This window comes from Hetaerina americana, unplaced genomic scaffold (assembly GCF_022747635.1).
Source record: "Hetaerina americana unplaced genomic scaffold, ioHetAmer1.1.p SCAF_3, whole genome shotgun sequence".
In the NCBI taxonomy this organism is placed as follows: Eukaryota; Metazoa; Arthropoda; class Insecta; order Odonata; family Calopterygidae; genus Hetaerina; species Hetaerina americana.
Window position 1 is genome coordinate 89,488,739 of NW_027286874.1, and position 20,169 is coordinate 89,508,907.

The 20,169-nt window shown below is 43.3% G+C and overlaps 1 protein-coding gene across 1 annotated transcript in view; it reads right to left on the reverse strand.

Moving 5' to 3' along the window:
* Ktl (BTB/POZ domain-containing protein Ktl) overlaps nucleotides 1–17,224 on the reverse strand; it is a 202,320-nt gene extending 185,096 nt beyond the window's left edge. The window contains exon 1 of the mRNA XM_071588143.1: nucleotides 16,473–17,224. The gene's annotated coding sequence lies outside the window, so the exon portion shown is untranslated. The remainder of the gene's footprint in view (nucleotides 1–16,472) is intronic.
* Between the last annotated feature and the right edge of the window lie 2,945 nt (nucleotides 17,225–20,169).

Genomic DNA, 20,169 nt, shown 5'->3' on the forward strand with positions numbered 1-20,169 from the left:
TATTGTTTTTCACCTAAACCTGGGTTGATTGACATAGCTGTTTTTATAAACAATTATTGTATATTAAGTACATACTCGTAATTACAAATAATTCAAGCACATTCAACGTGTAAAACATATCCTCTTACCCTGATAGTATTATTACAAATTTTATTGATTTTTGATGTAAAGATTTGGACAACATTACGCGCTCAGAAATTCGAGGAAAAACAAATGCTTTTTTATGTAAATTCATTTAATAAAAAAATTGTAATTCTTATGCCCAAACTCCGTAAAATGATGATAAAATTAAGCGCTTTTCATTTAGTTATTTTAAAACAAATATAAAATAAAGTCGGCATATTTAGTCCCTGGGCATATCGTATAGTCCTTACCAACTCAGAAATTATGTGTTTATATCCCACTTTGGAATGAATAACTGTTATCTGTGGTGGTTTCATCGTGTGTTTCCAGCATCTTTCTTAAGGTTTATGGCTGATCTGCCGTCTTAAAGAATACTGAGGTTACAACAGTGTTACTACATAGTATAATAGTCTCATCTTCAACCTTGGATAAATAATGTTTTATCCTACTAGTTTTTAACAGCGAACGGAATGCCTTTGTTCCTTGTACTAAACACACATTTGGGGTACTAATCTACCAAAAACATTTTTCTCTAAGTCTTCTTTTCTCTTCCAGAGACAAAATAAGTATCATGAGTTTATTACTGCGGTATAATAAATATGTACTGTGTAGTCAAACTATAGAGATCACACGAGAACAATACGCTATTGACTATTGCCGTTGTTTACAAAACAAAGGCAGTCAATTAATTTTGCAGAACCCCAATTTTTAAGCATTCTTCCATCTATCAACTACTCGCATATTCATTTGATTGATTCTATGACTTTTATAGCCCTCGTTCATTTCAATCATTTAATATTTACTAACTTTCCATCCCCCAAAAGTATCTAAACAGGTCATCTAATTCTCAATTAATCCTAGCTAGATCACACTTTTATCTTTCAATGGCTTGATCAAAAGTTATTTGTACCGATTTTCGATCAAATTGACCAAATCAAATAAATGATTTTAATTCAAATAAGGAAGAAACATGAACTTAGCCATATGATCCACGAAGGGAATGACCCAATCCAGTAGTAATTCCTTCCCAGAATTCTCAGGTGCACCATAGTAGTGCGCAGTGAGTGAGGAATTTGAGGCGGTCTCAGGCAACCCCGACATTGAACACCGGCTGCCTCTGTTGGTGGCCATGGCTTCCACTTCATAAACCATTAAGCCACCATAAGAATTCATGGAGTTAAAATATGAAAGCTATCTACAGGATTCACTATGCCCCACTTACTCGCTATTCCCTTTTTCGTTTGACTCTGAGCAATAACCCGGTCTATGCCACGCTACTGAGTCCAAGCGGGCGGTCTTAATATATTCATATTGCCTTTATGTACGCGACCTAAAATTGCTTTTCTCTATCAGCTAGGTAACAGGGCAATATGGTAACCAAAGAGTGCGGCTTTCTGGCCTCCTGGGAGAAGATTGAGTTGCAGGGAGGCATAATCGATTTTGAGAATTTACGGTACATGTACGTAAATTTGTTTTAACATTTGCAAAAAATAATCCACGGGTGCCAGGTTCTATGTGGGCATATGCTAACAAAAAAGAACGTTTAATATCATGTTTTGCTCTTCTTTTAAAATTTATCATTAACCTTTGATCGGTTGAATTAATAATTGATCGAAAGAAGAGATTAGGATCTAGACAGAATTAACTGAGAAATTGGTGAATAATTTTCAAACCTTAGGGGGATTGTAAGTTAATTAAGCAAGAATTATTTGGAATTGATCAAGGCTGTTTTATAAATGGAGATGATTAAAGGCATATAACTGATAAATGGGTCGATGTTTTGAAATGGGGGCTCTGAGAAAATAATTGACTACTTTTGCTACGTTTATATTGACAGTGGGCATTGGTTTATTATTAAGGGTTGAGCCCTATTTTTTTAATTAATGAGCATGTCCCGGGGATTGGGAAATTGAGCTTTCTTCCATGGGTGCAAGGTAGTAAATGGATGAAAAAATCATGTATTTGATATTTTATTCATGATATAATATTTACATAATTTGATCTTGGAGAGTTAGCGTGGTAATTGATAGAAAAAAGCGAGTCTACACAGGATCTCAGTATGCTGCTTCCGCATAGAAATAAAAGCGCACGTGTTTTAATTGAAGGGCATTTCGGGGGTAATCAAAGAAAAAAATTGTTTGGTATATTTTGTCATATATAAATTTGTTACTCACCAATATCTTTTATTGGATCATAAGTAATGTTGGTGGAACGATGCGTATAATATTAGATGCAATTCATACTTTTGATATGATTTGTTCAATACTCTTTCAAAAATTCATAAGTTTCAAAAATTCAAGAGTTCAAAAATTGTTATAAGAGTGGGCGCATTATCCCTGGTTCCCCCCATCGAATACCCTTATGATACCCGGTAGCCTAACTTCAGAAAAATATTCCATCAAAACTGCTCATGTTTAATTCATACTTCTGATATCTCTACTAATCCAGTTGTAAATATTTCTGGAACAATGTTTTTGCCAAGAAATCCTTTTAATAACCCATAAGATTTAGTTAAGAAAATAAGAGGATGTAAAAATGCAAACGATGTCATTCGAGAGCACTATTCCTGAAATCGAGCCCTCAAGCATCTTTTTAATTCCCATTTTCAAGCATTTCTTAGCATTAGATTGGAATTCATCCCACCCTCATAAATGCAAGGCTCGAAAGATAAGGATAGGATAATAAGCGTTTTTGAGGAAATGAGCCATTAAGACTACGTGTTGGCATTCGCCCTCCTAAATATCCCTGCGGAGGAAGAACTGGTTTCCTCCACATAGTTCCATCGGAATCTCTCTTCTTTGATTCCTTCCCAGTCATTTCGCTTTTCAAACCCAATTCATGAAACGGTTTTCCCTGTCTCGTTTCACTCAAAACTATGAGCGGTTAAAAACAATGTTAATCGCAATCAAGGGATAGTTAAAATAACTCCTCTAAGTTTGAGCGGTTTTTGGATCCTTTGTCGGAGATCGCGTGTGAAACAAGGATCATTCAGTTTTGTGACCGTATCTCGGTTCAACCTCGGCGCTCGGATTTGCTGTAGTTAGCCTCGTCGTCGAAATCCCAGGATGGGCGTGGATGTGACCGCGCGTCATCCCACAAGACCATCGCGGCGTCCCCATCAAATCTATTCAAGTGGTTCTCATCGTCCGCCACATCACGATTCATTTTCCCATTCAGATTCCGTTTTAACCCCCTTCTCTCCCCACTCTCTCTCCTTTCTCTCACCTCCTTCGTCCTTTTTTTCGAAACGAGGATTACGGACTCAATGCTTTTGGGAGAGAGAAGAGATGGTTAGATGGTTTTAATGGGATTCGGGTGTGTAAAGCTTTCATTTTTGTTTGCTTTTTTGGGGACGTGCGAGGGTGGGAACAGTGGGGGGTAGCTGGGGGGGAGGGGTAGAGAAGAAGGCGATTCTCTCGGGTGACTCTTAAAACCTGACCGCACACACACCCCCACACACACAGTAGCAGCATCACACACAAACGACCAAACGCGTGACCCCCTATACGCCTCCGCGTCACACACTCCCTCTCTTTTCCTCACGCAGCACTTCTGGCGTGACTTTACTAATTATGAGTGAGCCCGCAGATGAGGTACGAGACGGGTTGAGACGGGGATTCCTGTCCTCTCGTAAATTATTCTGAGGAAAAGTGGCCTGTGGTTTTTATCCCCTCTCATTCTGCGCCCCCTGCCCCTCTTGACTCCATCCACCGAGCCGAACTCCCTCGCCTCCACCTTCCAAATCCTCACGCCCACACTCTCAAACCGCCCCTCCTCTCTCCGCCCCCTCCCGCCAAATTCGTCCCGCTCCGGTTTCTCTCAACCCTCGCCCTTTTCAGTGAACACACATACACTCACCACACTCACACATTCACGAGAGACTACACCCCTTTCCATCTCACTTCCCCACTCTCTCTTTCTCCTTCTCTTGCCTTCTCCCCCCGCCCCAAATCTCAAACTTACCCCCACTCTCCTATTGCGTTTCACTAATGAATGAGGCATTCGCCAGCGGTTGGGTTAAAAGAGTAACAGGAACATTTTCCATCCCTTTATTTTCACTCACCTACCCACTTTCCCTCTCTCTTCTCTCACTCTTCACCCACTCTCCGAAATTTTAATTTGGATACTTTGTTAATTAGTGGTAAAATATGAAAAAAAAATCTGAAATCACTGCCGCTGTTATTCACTTGTGTATATGTCCACGCCTCCTCCTCTGTCTGTATCTCTTCCTCTCGCTACGACGTTTTTTCCGTGAGTATCCCACTTGCTCCATTCAGAGATGAGTTGACACTATGTCTTTCAATGATGTTGATTTATATAGCCTCGGAAATAATTTAAAGGGTTGTTATGGCTAAACAGAAGAAGACGAGTACATTTATAAAGACGAAGATGCTCAGAATTTTCTTGCGTAGCGGAGGATGACGCCGATAGGTCGAAATTAGTAGTACCGAATCAAATATATAGTGGAAAGATACAGTGGTTTTTTTACTTCATTGATAATAGATTTCTACAAATTTAAGCCTGGAAACATCGAATGTAGCATGTAAAATATTTTAAGTTAGTTCCCGGTCGTTTGCGTATATATATTATCTCTTTTTCTTTTTCGAACTCTTAGTTAGATTAATTGAATCTAAGCCGTCTGTCAACAATTCAGTAGGTTTAAACATGTTGACAAAATGTCAATTAAGTGGCGGTTTGGGATTCGTTGTAAATATGCTAGTGGATGCCAGCAGTTGAACGAGTTTGATATATCTGCATGCAAGCCTTTGCTAATGTTAGAGGAATGAATTAAGCTCCTTAACAGATTCATAATATGTGTATATTTTGGAACTCGTAGTGGGATAGGAGATGAATACATGTAATATTTGAGTTCCCTAATTATTCGGGAGCTGTAAGCGAACTCACGTGCGAAGGCTTGCGGTGCAAACATACATAGACGACCTATCTCGCAGAGAGGCGTTATGCACGCCTCCCATTGATGCACACGTGAAATGCGGGTTATATAATCACAAGGCTCCATTAGCTATTTTGGAGTTGGGAGAATTCCAACATAAACATCCCCGAATTCAATTCACGTATTCGCCTTCACGCAACGATCCTTATGCTTTTTTAAATACCATAAAGGAATCAAATTATATCTTTTTGCTTCCGGTAGAATAAATCGAATGCGTACATATATATATGGATGCGAAAGACTGGCACTTCACACAATGACAATTTACGGCGATTCTTTCCGAAGCAATCACGAACTTTCCTTCTCTTTCGAATATACCACTCTTAGTTTTCTTTTCATTAATGTTTTTTTGATAACTTAACTCAAATAAACCAACATTCAATGATATAAAAAACTCCCATTAATTGTACTCGAGTTAATTTCATGTTTCATTTATGAAAAACAACCCAGAAATAAGTTTTGATTGATGGGTTTAGATGTCAAGCCAAAATACCCCAATATCAGCTCAAATTCGCACCAACGGGGTAGATTTACCAGCTTCTTTCCGTGTGCCAACATTCGGTTTTCTACGACGTTTTAGCAACTCGGACAGAGTTGTCATCAGTCTAGGACTCTCCAGCCAGTAACCAAATGCTCTACCCTCTAGCTACCATACCCTGCAAAGAAACCAGGAACACAGAAACTCGTCAAATCTGCTCATGCAATAAACGAGACCGCGAGCGGTTTCCAAAGCGGATATTCTCCGGTCCTCTATGAATATGAGTGACTGTAATTATCATTATTTTGGTGAATGGTGAAGCATCTCTTAGTTCTAGCGGTTATATAATGATACTGCTTACATTACATATACTTGTGATGTAACCAGTTACACCTTTACTCATCTCTCCCAATTAAAATTATACTTCACTCATCTCATAGTATTATGGGTCTGAATTGGGTAAGTCTTAATGAAATTATTTTATTAGTTGATGCGTATTAAGAATATTGATCCAAGTTAAATTATTTCATATCTCATTCGCTTGCATTCTAGAGATATCTGGCAGAATATCAATATGATCAATAGTAAATAGTTTTTTTAGTTACAAGTCAGCCTAAACTTTAAAAATTTACTCAATTTGAATTCAGATTAAAATTTCCCGATGACATTATTAGAATTCCACGAGCACACTATTCAGCCTTAAATATCATATCGCAAAATATATAAAAGTTTGAATCATGATTATGCTGAAGCATTCTGAAGAACTACTTTGTAGTTTAAATAATTAACGTCCATTGAGTTGGCCCGCAGATGTTAACAGTCATTTAATTCTATGGTCTCGCACGCGAATTTACACTCAAATTTTGAATTACCTACTAAACGTGTAATTCAAATCAATTATAGTTACCCTCACAGACCACAGCAAGAATAAATTTTATTTTTCGTTCTATCGGAAATCAATTTAGTGTTGAAAGTACCGAATTATAATAAATTGAAACGAGTTTATTTTCGTAGAATGTTTATTTCAATTTGGGTGGTTCGATGAATTTTTTTCTTTTCCCTTACCTTAACGCCTGGGGCCAACCCATTATAACTTATTACGAGACTGACTCGTTTTGGCCAAAACAGCACGATCCCCGGAGGCGTATCAATCAAAAACTCGAGAAAATAAACACTGGCTCATTCTAAGGAGCGGGGCAACAAGCAACCAAACGTTAAATCCCTGAGGCTGCCGACAACCAAAAAGCAGATGAGGGTTCGGCTCTAACATCCTTCTCCCTCCCTCCCCCCTCTCCTCCCGCTTCCCCTCCCCTCGGTTCCCACTCACCCTGAGAGTCGCGAAACATAACAACGCAGTCGTTGCTAGGTCACGCGCGAGGAGAATGAGGGTTATTAAAACTCTTCGTCGTCGAACGCATGAGCGCGGAGGATCGCCAAGTTTCCCGCCGGAAGGCATTTACGGACAAACGCCGTCGGCAAACAAATAGAGCAAACACACGTCCGAGCGAAAATAGACATTATTGAACTCTCGGCTCATACGGATCCCCAAAGGAATGGCTCCCCTGCTGTTGGCTTTCTATGCATAAATAGAATCGCTCTGTGTGCATCTGTTATCCGAGGGTGAGAGAGGAGTAGGATGAGAAGCCATACCGCCGGCGGATTCGAAAATGAAACTTGGAGTCAACACAAGGCTGAAGCCAGACCAAATGAATTGAAGTGAACGTTTACCATGATTTATTCTTGCTGTTTTCTCATTCAAAAATCCATTTAGGGACGATGCAATACATGAATTTTCCCTTGATTAAAAGCACGATTCGTATTGTAGGAAAAAATTTTTCGGCGTCTTTTTCTTCGTAGTCGTAGATATTCATCAAAACTCCCATCGTACTTTCAATTTACGCAATGGCATATCTGCGTTGTCCAGTAACGTGCCTAAACAAAGTTTACGAAACCAAATGCATGAAAAGGGCATGAATGCGCTCGCTGTGTAACTTCAAATTTGCACTTGAGAGTGACTTCGTTCAAAATGCACATGTACCGGCGGATCACTATTGAATGCTATCACGCAATGAATTTTCTATGAGTACAAATTTAATATGCACGCAGCGTGAGTAATACGCATGATGTACTGGATTTTGAGATAAAAAAGAAAACATCAGAACAAATATTTACATATTCAATTTAATTTTGTTTGTAGTTGTGAGCAAAAATTAAACACTTTACGAAGCAAAAAATATCTGATGATGATATCAAAAATCAGTCTCAAAATCATAAATCATGTACCACAGAGAAAGTTAATTCATTTTTACGAGCAAAGATAAAGGCTTTAGAAATAAAGGGTGCTTTACACGAACCAGAATTATTCAGAACGATAAAGCGATAATATTATTGCGTATACCGGCTATTCTGACAAATTTACTAAACCTATAGCTATCTTTAAATCTATAGCCGTTTTGAACCAGATTTCTGTAACAAAATGCCTAACCCACTCACTTCCCCTTTTTTAATAAAAAATGACAATTACCTAAATTTACGAGATCGTTTGCTTCTATACAGCCACTAAACGTAACGAGAATATATTTTAATTATATATTAAGGATTGAAACACCGGCAACGAATATCTTGACCCTGGATCCCGTAACCTATGTAAATCTTTCATTAATCTTTTGCAAGGTCATGTTCGGCTCAACCACGGAATAAGTAAACTTTGTATTTTTTGACACATACCTACAAAAAGTGAAAGTTTACTTATTTAGCGATCATGAATTTCCATAAATCAGAACCTGAAACCATTGAATCCTTTGATCGTGGTTGCAAATGTATGCAAGGATCTTGGATGCAAATCCCTCCCAAGGCATTGGCTTCCTAATTGCAATTTTGATGAATCAACCCCGATAAATCTGTTGGAAAGTCCTCGGATAATGCTCTTGGATCCAAAGCCTAATAAATTATCGATAGATCACAAAATCTGGAATTGTGGTTTCGTGATTATACAACCTACACACCGTGACGGGCGACTATTTTAAATGGCGCCTTAAGTTAATGCCTCGCCGATTTCAATTTGCTTACGATAGAAGTCTAACGAGTGGTGATCACGCTCTCACGTGACCTGGTAATATTTCATAGGGGATCAAAACCCTAAATATTCTAGTTCCTTGAATGTGCGAGGCCATGCGATCCTTCGTGATTTGGCAACAAAGGTGTAATCTGAAAAGCGGATCTCTGATGTGATCGAGTGGTAATCGTCATCCTAATAATAGCTTTTAGGGGACGATGGATAATAAAGATATCTCTTTGCCCAATGAGAGTACCTGTGTGTGATATCTCATAGTCGTTTCTTGACGGATGTTCAAAAAACCACAGGATTAGGTATTGGATAAGTAAATTGCCAACCGAGGTAGATGAGAGCTTCAAGATAGACCTCAACTTGTAATTTCATCGATATCACTCCGCCTAAAAGAAAACTCACTGCAAATCGACATGATATTAAAACTTATGTGATAGAATGGTAATGGCAATGAGCTGTCTAGCCCCTCTATTTTTACATGCAATAGTCTTAAAAATTTAAGGTGTTATCTTTAGCTTATCAATTTAAAAGATAAATTCTCCCAGTTTTATAGATATTGGACGTAGAACCTGACCTCCATACATAGATATCTTACGCCTATGAACTCACATTCATGCATAAAATGTGTGCCATGTATTAAAATCTTCATTATTTAATGAGCCATTATTTCATGAGATTTGCACTTAAAAATTAAATTGATATCTGTTATCTATTTATAGTAGCAGTACAGAAACCGTTTTAATTTTTTTCTGCAGATTTCATCTAAGCTTGTTTAATTCAAGTGAGGAAAAATCGTTTCAGGCCCCCAATGAGGCGTATGGTAAATTATTAGCTAAAGAAAATTATTTGCTGCGTGAAGCCCCAAAATTAAATTACGTCGCCATATTCCTTCGTCTTACCTACTATATATCGTATATTGACAGCCTTGCGATTTAAGACGAAGATTATTCTTTAAAAATTATGTTGGAGAGGAAAATATTCTTAGAAAGTAATATAATCGACTTCAGAAAAGTGCCAAGATATTATTATTTACAAAATAGCGTCCGGTTAAAAGAGTTAACTTTTCTTAAATAATAGGCCCACGTTTAATATTTAACTGAACATACTCCATTTAAAAATTAATTCAATTCTATCCCCCTCGAAATGCTACCGCAATAACGAGATTTTTATCATGTTGATCTTGACTTTCAAATCTTATGTTAGGTATTTTCTTTTTCAAACAAAAAGAATGATCGGTCGCTTCAAAACTGAATCACATCCTCTTATGTTATAACTTCCTGATTTCTCGAAAGGGTGTTACTTTTTCTCCGGAAAGGTTGCCAGAGTTGATGAACAGCCAAAAAAAATTCCCTATCACATTTAGTTATCATGTTCTCCTAGAATTGAATTAAATTTAGATTTGATCAAAGGAAAAAACATAAATTTTCCAATTTATTTGTTATAAGAATGTTTAATTTTTATATTTCTCACACTTATATATTCCAACTCTGCTAGGAAAGTGCAAATCACAAACGTGCAGGACGCTCTGCTGTATCCTCCTCAATTGCTAGCCTTTCTTCTCATAAAAATGTTAACTAATATTTGCAATGTTTGGTACATACTTAATTTTAACGCAATAAAATAATTATTGCTATTATTTCAGTCATTGTCTACAACATCTATTTTCTGGGTTAAATTCTAAATATAAGGTGATTCTAATCGACACAATTCTTTTGGGAACATAACACTGTAAATACTTAATTATAGACACTGTAAGAAGAGATTTATTGAGTTAGTCATATACCAACGCTCGCACTTCATTAATATTGCCCGCTGAACGCACTATCGTATGTTTTCGTACTTTGCTAATGCACGAAATCTTGCTATTACAAATGCTATATTGGTATTACATTTTCTTAATTTGAAAGAGAATAAAATGTCGTTAATTTAATTTATAAGCATTCGTGTTCATAATTTTAACCAATCAAACTTAAAAAGTACTTGTTAGTAATGGTTATTTTCCACTAATTATCCGTGATAATAGGTGATAAAATATGATATTCGTATTAATTTTTCTCATCAGCCTCGTTATAGCTTGGAATAATAAATTAAATGCAATAAGAACTGCCGAAAAACGACAAGAACAATGAAAGCATTGCAAACAATGATAAAAAAGATGAAAAGAAAACTTGACATTAAAAAGTAGAAAAAAATACTATCGGAGGAAGGAAATACTCGTACATGAAACTAAGAAGAAAATTTACAGTTGCAGAACAGAATACACCGTAAAAATGCTCAAGTATCTATTTCAAGATTGAGAAAAATGTCTCAAACGTACAATTTCTCTGCGAAATATAAACAAATAAACTAAACCCTAATTCCAAAATTTGGAGAAATTCAAACGCAATTGTTTTTGCGTTGTTCCTCTCAAGATTAACTTGCAAAGGTTCCCAAACGGTTGCGAGTCAGACCAATTACACCTACATGTTTTGTTTCTTCGCAAGAGACAAATGTTATGGGACGTTTAAGCACCAGCTAATAACGACAAATGGTGCTAATGAATACATTTTTGTTAGCAATTTCATCCGCGTATAGTGTTTTTCACGCAACGGTTTCGATAACTTTTCCGTCGGTTTTTTCTGGTAAGATAAACTTCTCTACGCGAATGAAATCCCGAGCAAAAACTTACTTAGCTCAGTTATATTCTTATCACAAACTTTATATAGGACATTCGGCTGGTTCTACAATTTATTTCACTGACCTTCTGATAGTCTCTTTGACGGATTTAGGTACCTTGAAATTAGCATTATTCCTTCGGTACCAGCATTTCTCATTCTTTTTATATTTCCATTAGGTGAGACTCATGCATCTTGCTTGCAATCCATGTTTTTTTCCCGTTCTGGGTTTTTGAAAATCGTGAAAGAGTGTTTTAACATCACGAGCAGCCCGTCTCGATGTTTTTTTTTAGTTTTCAAATTCAAATTTTCTGCTCAGCTTTCAAAACAACGGACGCGTATTTAAAATGATGCTCGACGAATGCTAAATAACGTATTTTCTTCAAAATTTTATGGTCAAAGTCCTCACTTTATTTTCGTTTCATTCTCCCACCATTAGTTTGACGAAATCGAGACTCAGCGGTGCAGCCTCCGAGGTTATATCATGCGTGCTGCTTTCCGCGATGCGGGGTGAGATGGTGATGGCGGGAGTGCACAGGCTCTCTCCGCCGGGCCGTCGCCGCCGGTGCAGGCACGCAGGGAGCAGCGTCAGACGGCAGCTGAAAAACCCACGGGAGCTCCCTCCCTCCGTCCCCTCCTCGGACCCGCCTGGAGCGTCCTCCCCGCCGTCCCCTCCCTCCGCCCGCCCCACAATCTCTTTCGATCGCATCCACCGAGAGAGGAGCAGCCAGGCCGAGGGAGACCCCCAGACGAAGGGGGTACGGCACGCGGGCGAGCGGGGAAAGGAGAGGGGAAGGGGCACGGAACGCGAGACTTTCAGGAAGAGAACGAGGGTCTCTCTCTCCTCCCCTCCTTGTTTACCTGATCCACCCACCCTTACATCCTTCCAACACCACCCACTCCGCCCCGTTTCGCTTTTTTAAACGGGCCCATTTCAAGGTAGACGCCAAACGTCGGGATGGACCCTCCAAAGAAAAAATGACACGAGAGAAATTGAAAGGGAAAAAAGATTTTAATGAAATCACCTCCCTCCTCTCTTCGCCTGGCTTGTTCAATCTCACCCTTCCCCCACCTACCCCGTTCCTCTCCGAGCTCCGCTTTGCGCCCAGCGGCGCTCGCTTTTTATCCTCCTTCTCGTCGTCGGGAGGAATGCCTCCCCGATTTACCTCCTTCCCTCGCTCCCGTGCCCCATTTCTCACATACGTACGTACAAACCCTCTCTCACTCCCTTATTCTCCCTCTCACCCCGCTTGCCTACCTCTCTTGTCTGCCGCCGTGAGATATACCGACGGAGAAAAGTAAATACTCCGGCTCGCTCCCTTCCGCCCTCCCTACCGCCTCATCCCCCCTACACCCACCCTCCCCCTCGCCCAATCCTCCTCCTCCTTCCCTAACTTTTTTGATTCTTCCCCCTCCTTTTTTTCCCTTCCTGCTCCACCTTTTTTTCCGTCCTCCTCTCTCACCACCTCCTCCGCGATCCCTCCCCTGTAACCTCTCCTTTCCCTCACGCACGCTCCTTTTTATTGAAAAGGACACTCGAGTAAGAGGACCTGACTGCCCCGAGTTTTTTCTTCTCCCCGCTCCTGGCACTCTTCCACGCCACTCACACCTCTGCTGCAATGTAAGCAAATGTTGAGGAAGAGAGAGATAGGGAGGGAGATAGTGAGAGACCGGAGTGGGGAGGGTGTGCCACGGAAGATTTTACGGGAAATGAACAGCGGTCATTACAGCCTCAATCCTGCTTGATCGCTTGGGTTCAGGGAAGCTTTGTATCCTTAACTCCTTCCTCTTCCTATCTCAGCACCCTGAACTCACTCTCTCTCTCGCCTACCCGTCTCAAAGCCTCCTCTCCCGTCTCACCGAGCACCTCGACCCCCGTCGTTTATAGAGAGAGGCTGCAAACAGGAGAGGGCGATGGAGGTTTCGCGGAGGAGAAAGGGGGGATGGAACTTTAGTGTGTGGCGTAGTGTTTGAGTTGGGATAAGGAGCCCCACTCGGTGAACGGCAGCGTACGCGTCCCAAGGCGGATGGGTGAGTGCGCGCGGGCAGTAAACAATCTTCCCCGGCTCCCTCCCCCCCCCCATAACGGGGCAAGGACGGGGAAGCTTTTGGTTTCCCCCTCGCCAAACCTTCCTCAATCCCACGTGTCCCCCTCCCACGGCCCCTCACCCAATTCCCCGACAACCTTCCCACCAACCCCCAGGACCTAGATACTCGACCTTGCCCGGCGTGAGGGGAATTCCGGTTGTTGTGGTTGCTGGTTCACTGGCTTCCCGTGCCTAAGAACTGGGTTCATTCCCGCTCAAGAAAGCAAGCGGGATTTTATTTAAAGCGCATTGGTCTCCATGTCATGCTGGGAACAGCACGCAAGACCACGCTTTGGTTGAGTGGGGCCCAGAACCGTGTGATTTTTAGTTTTAATGCATTCGACAGAGATTTTAAACCAAAATCATTTATCTGTTGTGTTTTTCCTTCTTGATATTATATAATACTAATAAGATTTAAATCGAGCGAAACATTCAGATTTATTCCCGCACACTTTCAATGTAATCTCACTGTAGTATCACAATATACAAGGTTTCCTCTGTTGACGGGTCTCTGTTCCCCGGGGGAGGGTAAGAAATAATTAAGCAAAATGCTTTGAGCAAAATAATGACTGATAGAGTCGGTGACCTGCGTGAGGGAGAGGCAGAAGAAAAACAGCGGTGATCGTCATTAAAACATGGCTTTCAGCTCCCGGCGTAAACTTTACCCGCACAGAAATATTCCTCCTTAGTTCTCCCTTAGGAAACTTATTAATCAGAATGGAAAGTAATGTACGTAAACCATGAAGTCAAACTGGAGTGCTTCATCTGGTTTTTATTTATTGTCCAAACTACAAATAATATGAATTAGTTTAGAAATGGCCGACAGTTTGAGACCACTCTTAAGTTTAGACAGATCGTGTTGCAAGAGGGTAAGGACGTACCACGAATCAAAAGGAATTTCTTCTCACGAACATAAATAGTCATTGGTAATGATACGCCCTTTGTAAATTTATTAAATGTTAGAAAACTAATGCAATTACTTATAATTACGCGTAGATCGGATAACGGATGTTGGAGAGGAAAAGTTTAAAAAATAAGTAGAAAAGAGTGTATTATCTGTAGATAAATAATGTTGAATATCTTTATTAACTTTCATTATGGTGGATTACCACATAGATTCGACATCAACAATTAGTCGCAAAAATATCGGACCCTGTGAAATAGATACATGTAAAGTCGTAGTATGTTAGGATATTCTGTGCCATAGTTAAAAATCTCAGCACACAAAAAGGAATGTTTTCTCTCTTTGATTCTAAATAAAAATTGTTTCAACTAACATTTTCCCTAACGTGTATCCTTGTGTCGATATGTGTTTGGCAACCGGCATAATACCACGCTATATGACATTCAGTCATTTATTTTCGTCCCAAAGCGATAGAAGGGTGTCCCCACAATTTCTGTCACACATTCTTTTCATGGCTCTTACATCCGTGCGCAGATTTACTCGCTGATAAACAAACAAATAAGTGACAGCCACGCCATTTTTCCTCATTTCTCACTCTTTTCCAATAGAGATCCTTTGATCTCATCTATCTCTCATTTTCTTTCTCCCTCTTTCTAACCCATCTCCCCATACTCCCTCCTCCTATATACGCACATGCATATTTATCTGTATCTACGGGCGTGTATCTCAATCTTCCACGTGCCGCCGTCAACCCCTTCCCTCTCTGAGCTTATCTTTCCGTCGCCTCCTCCCATTTCCTTTTCCCTTCATTCACACCCACGATAAAGCTGCTCTCTCTCAATCTTTCTCTCAGTCTCTCTCTCAAGCTCTCAGTCTCTCTCTCAAGCTCTCAGTCTCTCTCTTAGTCTCTCCGTCTTAGTTCTCTCTCTCTCATTCTCTACCCCTTTCTCTCTTTCAATCTCTGCATTTCTCTCAATCCCTCTCTCTCTCTCAATCCCTCTCTCTCTCAATCCCTCTCTCTCTCAATCCCTCTCTCTCTCAATCCCTCTCTCTCTCAATCCCTCTCTCTCTCAATCCCTCTCTCTCTCACTCCCTCTCTCTCTCAATCCCTCTTTCTCTTAGTCTCACTCTTTCAATCTCTTTCTTTTGATCTCTCTCTTTCAATCTCACTCTTTCAATCTCACTCTTTCAATCTCACTCTTTCAATCTCACTCTTTCAATCTCACTCTTTCAATCTCACCCTTTCTATATTTCTCTCAAACACTCTTGCTCAACCACTATCTCTCAATTCCTCTCTCTCTCTACCCACTCCTCGATCTATCTCTCTCTCACACACTCCCTTCCTCCCTCTCGCTCGCCCTCCACGAAGCCAGCGGGCCACGTCCTCCCTCTTTCTCCCTTCACGCTGCCCCTTAATCTTCTTCGGTCGACGCTCTCGCCTCGCATGTAAGGGAGATGCGGGCCGAACGCCGCCTTTGCCGGATGCGGTGAGAGCACCGTTTCTCCTCTCTGCCCTCGACCTCTATCCCACTTCACCCCCCCCTCTCCGCTCTCTCGAGGTCCTTGGTTTCGCGTGCAATGAGGGAGAGGACCCCACGTAGGAGCTTCCGATTGCTGAGGGAAATAAATCGCGGTCGTCGGAGATCGCTTCGGGGGCATTGCCGCCACCAATGCCGCCGCCCACCGCGCTGAGCATCCACAGCGGAGAGGATGGGTAAACACGGTGCAGCGAGCGCGCGTGTGTACGCAACGTCCCGACGCCCACCGAAGGGCGTCATCGCCCCCTCCCCCTCGCATGCGTGTTTTCGGGGGTGGGAACGGAGGGGGGAGGCGGCGAGGAAGACATCAGGTCTCTTCTCTCCTCGTGTTTACCTTCGGAGCTGCACCGGCGAGCGACCCTCGGCTAGGTGATGGACGTGTCCACCTCCCATCCCCCTCCCCCATGGGCACACGGCGGAAAGGGCACGCACACGAACGCGGCACGCACCGCGCCGCCCCACGCACGCACCCTTTTCCGGGAAAATGGAAATGAAACGGGTCCCGCGTAAAAGCGTCGGCGACGACGCGGGAACGATATGAGGCCGCTAATGTTTGCTAGTGCTCGCGTCGCGTATTCTCCCTTAAAACTCACAACAAATAGCTGGAAGGCAAATTGAAAAATAGAATTGAAAGAAAACAAGACGAGAAATGTTGTCTCTCACCCACCTAATTCCTTTCCCGTCCAAACGGTTCACAGCAAGGGCAGAGGAGCAGCGACAACAGCAGCAGCCGTGGCGATTCGGTCACTGAACTCGAATAGTAACTCTGGCGTAGTACACATTAAGTCGTGGAACCTCTTTATTCACCCCCTCCTCCCTCTCTGTGTTTATATATGTATATGTTTCTCCCTCGCCCTCTCCTTCTCCGTTACACTTTCCCTATCTCGTCCCTTTTCTTCAAGAGGTGAGTCAGGGGAGGAAATGAGACAGAGGCAGGGGAAGAAGACAAACCACAAGAGTTGAGTGGGTTCGGGGGATTATTCTTCCCCCTCGACCCCTTGGCAATTTGTCCTCCACCGCCTGTACGGGTCGCTTCGCCGAAGGAGGGGTCCCCTGGTCACAACTCTCCTCCACAGATCTCCGGAGAAGAGGGCGAAGTGTGTGCGCCCACCTCGGCCTCCTTCTACCCCGCCTTGCCCACCGACTCTCCCCTCCGCCACGACCCACGGACGATCCTCTCTTACCGCTCCGCCTCCCTGTTTCTGAGCGGCCTCCCTGGTGGGCAGAAGCTGCCTCCTCTTCCGGCGACCGGCCTAAACCTTCCCTCGCTCCCTTTCCCTCCAAGACCTCTCCCCGAAAACCGCCCTCTTCGCCTGCCGCGCTCGAGGGTGAGCGAGAAGGACCGTCTAGCACGGAGAACGAGTCCGCCTTGACTTCCGCGACACAAACGAGTCTCCCCTTGGGCACCCCTCTGCTCTCTCCAAGCCACCCAAGGCTAGACTGAGTGATTTTTCCCCCCGTGGTCTCCCTCCACTCCCGCCCCGCCTGCAACCCCCTTCCTCCCTACCCTGCCTCCCACGACCCTCTCCCCTGGACATAACACACACACACGCGCGCGCGCTCCCGCACGCCCCAGGAGCCGAACACGCACGCTCGCAGAGCCCTCCCTCTCCCCCCTCCCGGGTCCCCCATACCGCCCCCCTCCGTTCCACCCCCGCACCGCCCCCCTCCGTATGCACCGGACACTTCCCCCGCCTCGTTCCCCGCTCCACTCGCCCTTCGAACCCACACTTCCCCCCCCTCCCGACTCCCTCTCCTCCTCCTCCCCGCACCTCACCCCCTTCCCTACCCTCCCGCCTCGCCCTCCCGGACCCCTACCCCTTGCCCGTGCCCTAGCCGCCTCCCCACCCCACCCACCCTTGCTCCTCTCCCCACCTTCTCCTCTCTCTCTCCCATCCCACCCCTCCTCACCTCCCTCCTCCACCTTCGCCATCTCCTGGCATCCGTGGAGATCAATACGACAGAGGAGAGAGGGATGGAGAAGAGAGAGAGAGAGAGGGTGAGGAAGTGGAAGAGAAAGATGCTCCTCCTGCCCAAGCCCCGCGCATTCATTTCCGCGCATCCTCCCTTTCCCTTCCCTCTGTCTCCCCCACCCGTTCTCTCACCCTGCCCTCCTTCCCTCCCGCTGGCATCGCCTCCTCCCGACCTCTCAACTCCCCCTCCTATAGTGTTCACTTTCCCCCACTTTTTTTTTGTGTCATCTTTTCCACCCCCCCCCCACACATTTCCTCTTCCTCCTGCCTCCTGACTAGAAGACGCACACCTCCACTCCCAAGACGACCTCGACTCTGCGTACGTGCCCCCCTTCTCCATCGCCACGGCGGAGGAGGCGTCAACGTTAAGAGTTGGTCCGATTCGAAGTCCGTGCCTATTATGTTATTGTTGTTCCTATCGTTGCGTGTCCCCGTTTTCCGATTCTCTTCCTGGTATTCACTCTCTTTTTTATTTTCTGGATGTGATGATGGTCGGTATGGGTATTTTTGCTACTCATTCCCGAGCACCCATTGTGGAGTAAATCTTTCGTAGAGGAGAACGATTGCGGCCCTAAATGACCGCGTTCTCGCTCTCGTTCTGGCGCGGACGTGCCGCCTACTTGCGGAGAGGGGGGATTGGATGGAAGGAGGGAGAGAGGGAGTGGAGAATTTTCCGTTCGCCCTTGCGCGTGCAAATAGTTTCTTCTTTTTTTCCCTCCCCGCTCCGCAGAAGAAAAATGGGAAGTTTTCGTATTCCGAGGTGATTTATCACGGTAGCAGTGGACTGACCTTCCCAGCTGCTTATCGGCAGCTCCCTCCCGCCACGCCGGTTCCCACCACCACTTCCTCGCATCGCACGTGCGCTCCCCCCTCCCAAACCTTTCCCTCGGCCACAATCCACCTCACTCCGTCTGTCTTCCTCCAACCTTAACCAATAGCGCAATTCTCCATCCCATGCGAGGCGGCGTTTCGACTCACCGCGACTTGACGAATCGGTCAGATTATATACTTTTTTTCGCCCGGGAATCGGAGTGAGGGAAAGGGTACCTATCCCGAACCTCGCTTCGAGACATTGAGAAGTCATTTCCGGCGTTGATGTTACTTGATAGATTCCACCGGGGGGTGGGGAGGTTGAGCCGAACTTCACCGGGGGTCGTGGGTCTGACTGAGGTGTGAATGATGTGAGGTTGGAGGGGAAATAACTCCGGAGGGTCGGTGAGAAAGGAGTTAGGTGCCCGTTACCGCTGACGCTCACGGCCTTTCTCCTTATGCCAGAAAACGCGAGTGTGCTGTGCGACATGAGCCTGCATACACACCGGGAGGAATTTCCCTCGCGTGCCAAATTGGGATATGACCGCGTTGAAATGTACTCCTGGTTTACGGAATAACATTTGAGCGCCCACTTGAGAGAGCACGAACAGATCAACCGCTTGTGATGAGTCAACACCTCAATTTTATTGCAGTGGAGCAATATTTTTTAACGCTGATTGGCCTTTCATAAAAGGAAATGTCCCATGAGGCTGAATTCATCAATTAAAGCTGTAGATTATTTACGTTGATTATGATGACCGCGACATAGTGGAAACCGCCTTATTGAGGAATTAGCGAAAGCTAGCTGTAATAATGCATGGTGCTCCAACGCGTGAGACATTAATGCATAGTAAACATAGCCAAGAAAAATTCTTCATGTGACAGCACACAATCCATTCTCATGCTAGGAAAAAACTTTCATGACCGAAATCAGTATCATAAAAAAAACTTGCTGACTTGATACATAAAATCAATTGACTGAAATAAAAATTAATATTAAGTTCCGTTTTTAGCTGAAAAATTTAAGAAGGTTAGCATTAGTGATAACTATTTTTAATTTATGTTCTATATAAATATTCCAATTTATCTACCTAAATATAACCATCGTGGAATTGGAATTGAGGATTTAATTCCCCTCTTACATCAATCGTGGGTCCTCTGGGATGAAGCAATCCTTTATTAAGTAGTTTTATTTGCTGATACGCAGTTGTAATTATTTCAAGAGATCTTTGTTGCCATAGCGGTGTGTCTATCTGCCTTCAAGTCAATTTGTGTAATCGAAGTATCGATTGTTACCTCGTTAAATTCTCGCATTCATGGAGTTTTCAAATCGTAATGCCACGAAATTTGCAGCTTCACGTTAACCTTGCTACATAAATCAAAACTTAGATATTTCTTTATTTGAAGTTCAAAACAAGTGCTTAAGTCTGGGTTTTACATAACTAATTTCGAGATCAAGATCAGATGGAAGTCTATTGAGCAGAGAGTACTCGTATGGCATGGGGTGAAATCTACTCCAGCCTATCAAGCTACCCCATCGTACATCGTGGTTTTCTCATGGAGCCGTTTCCAAGTAATGTA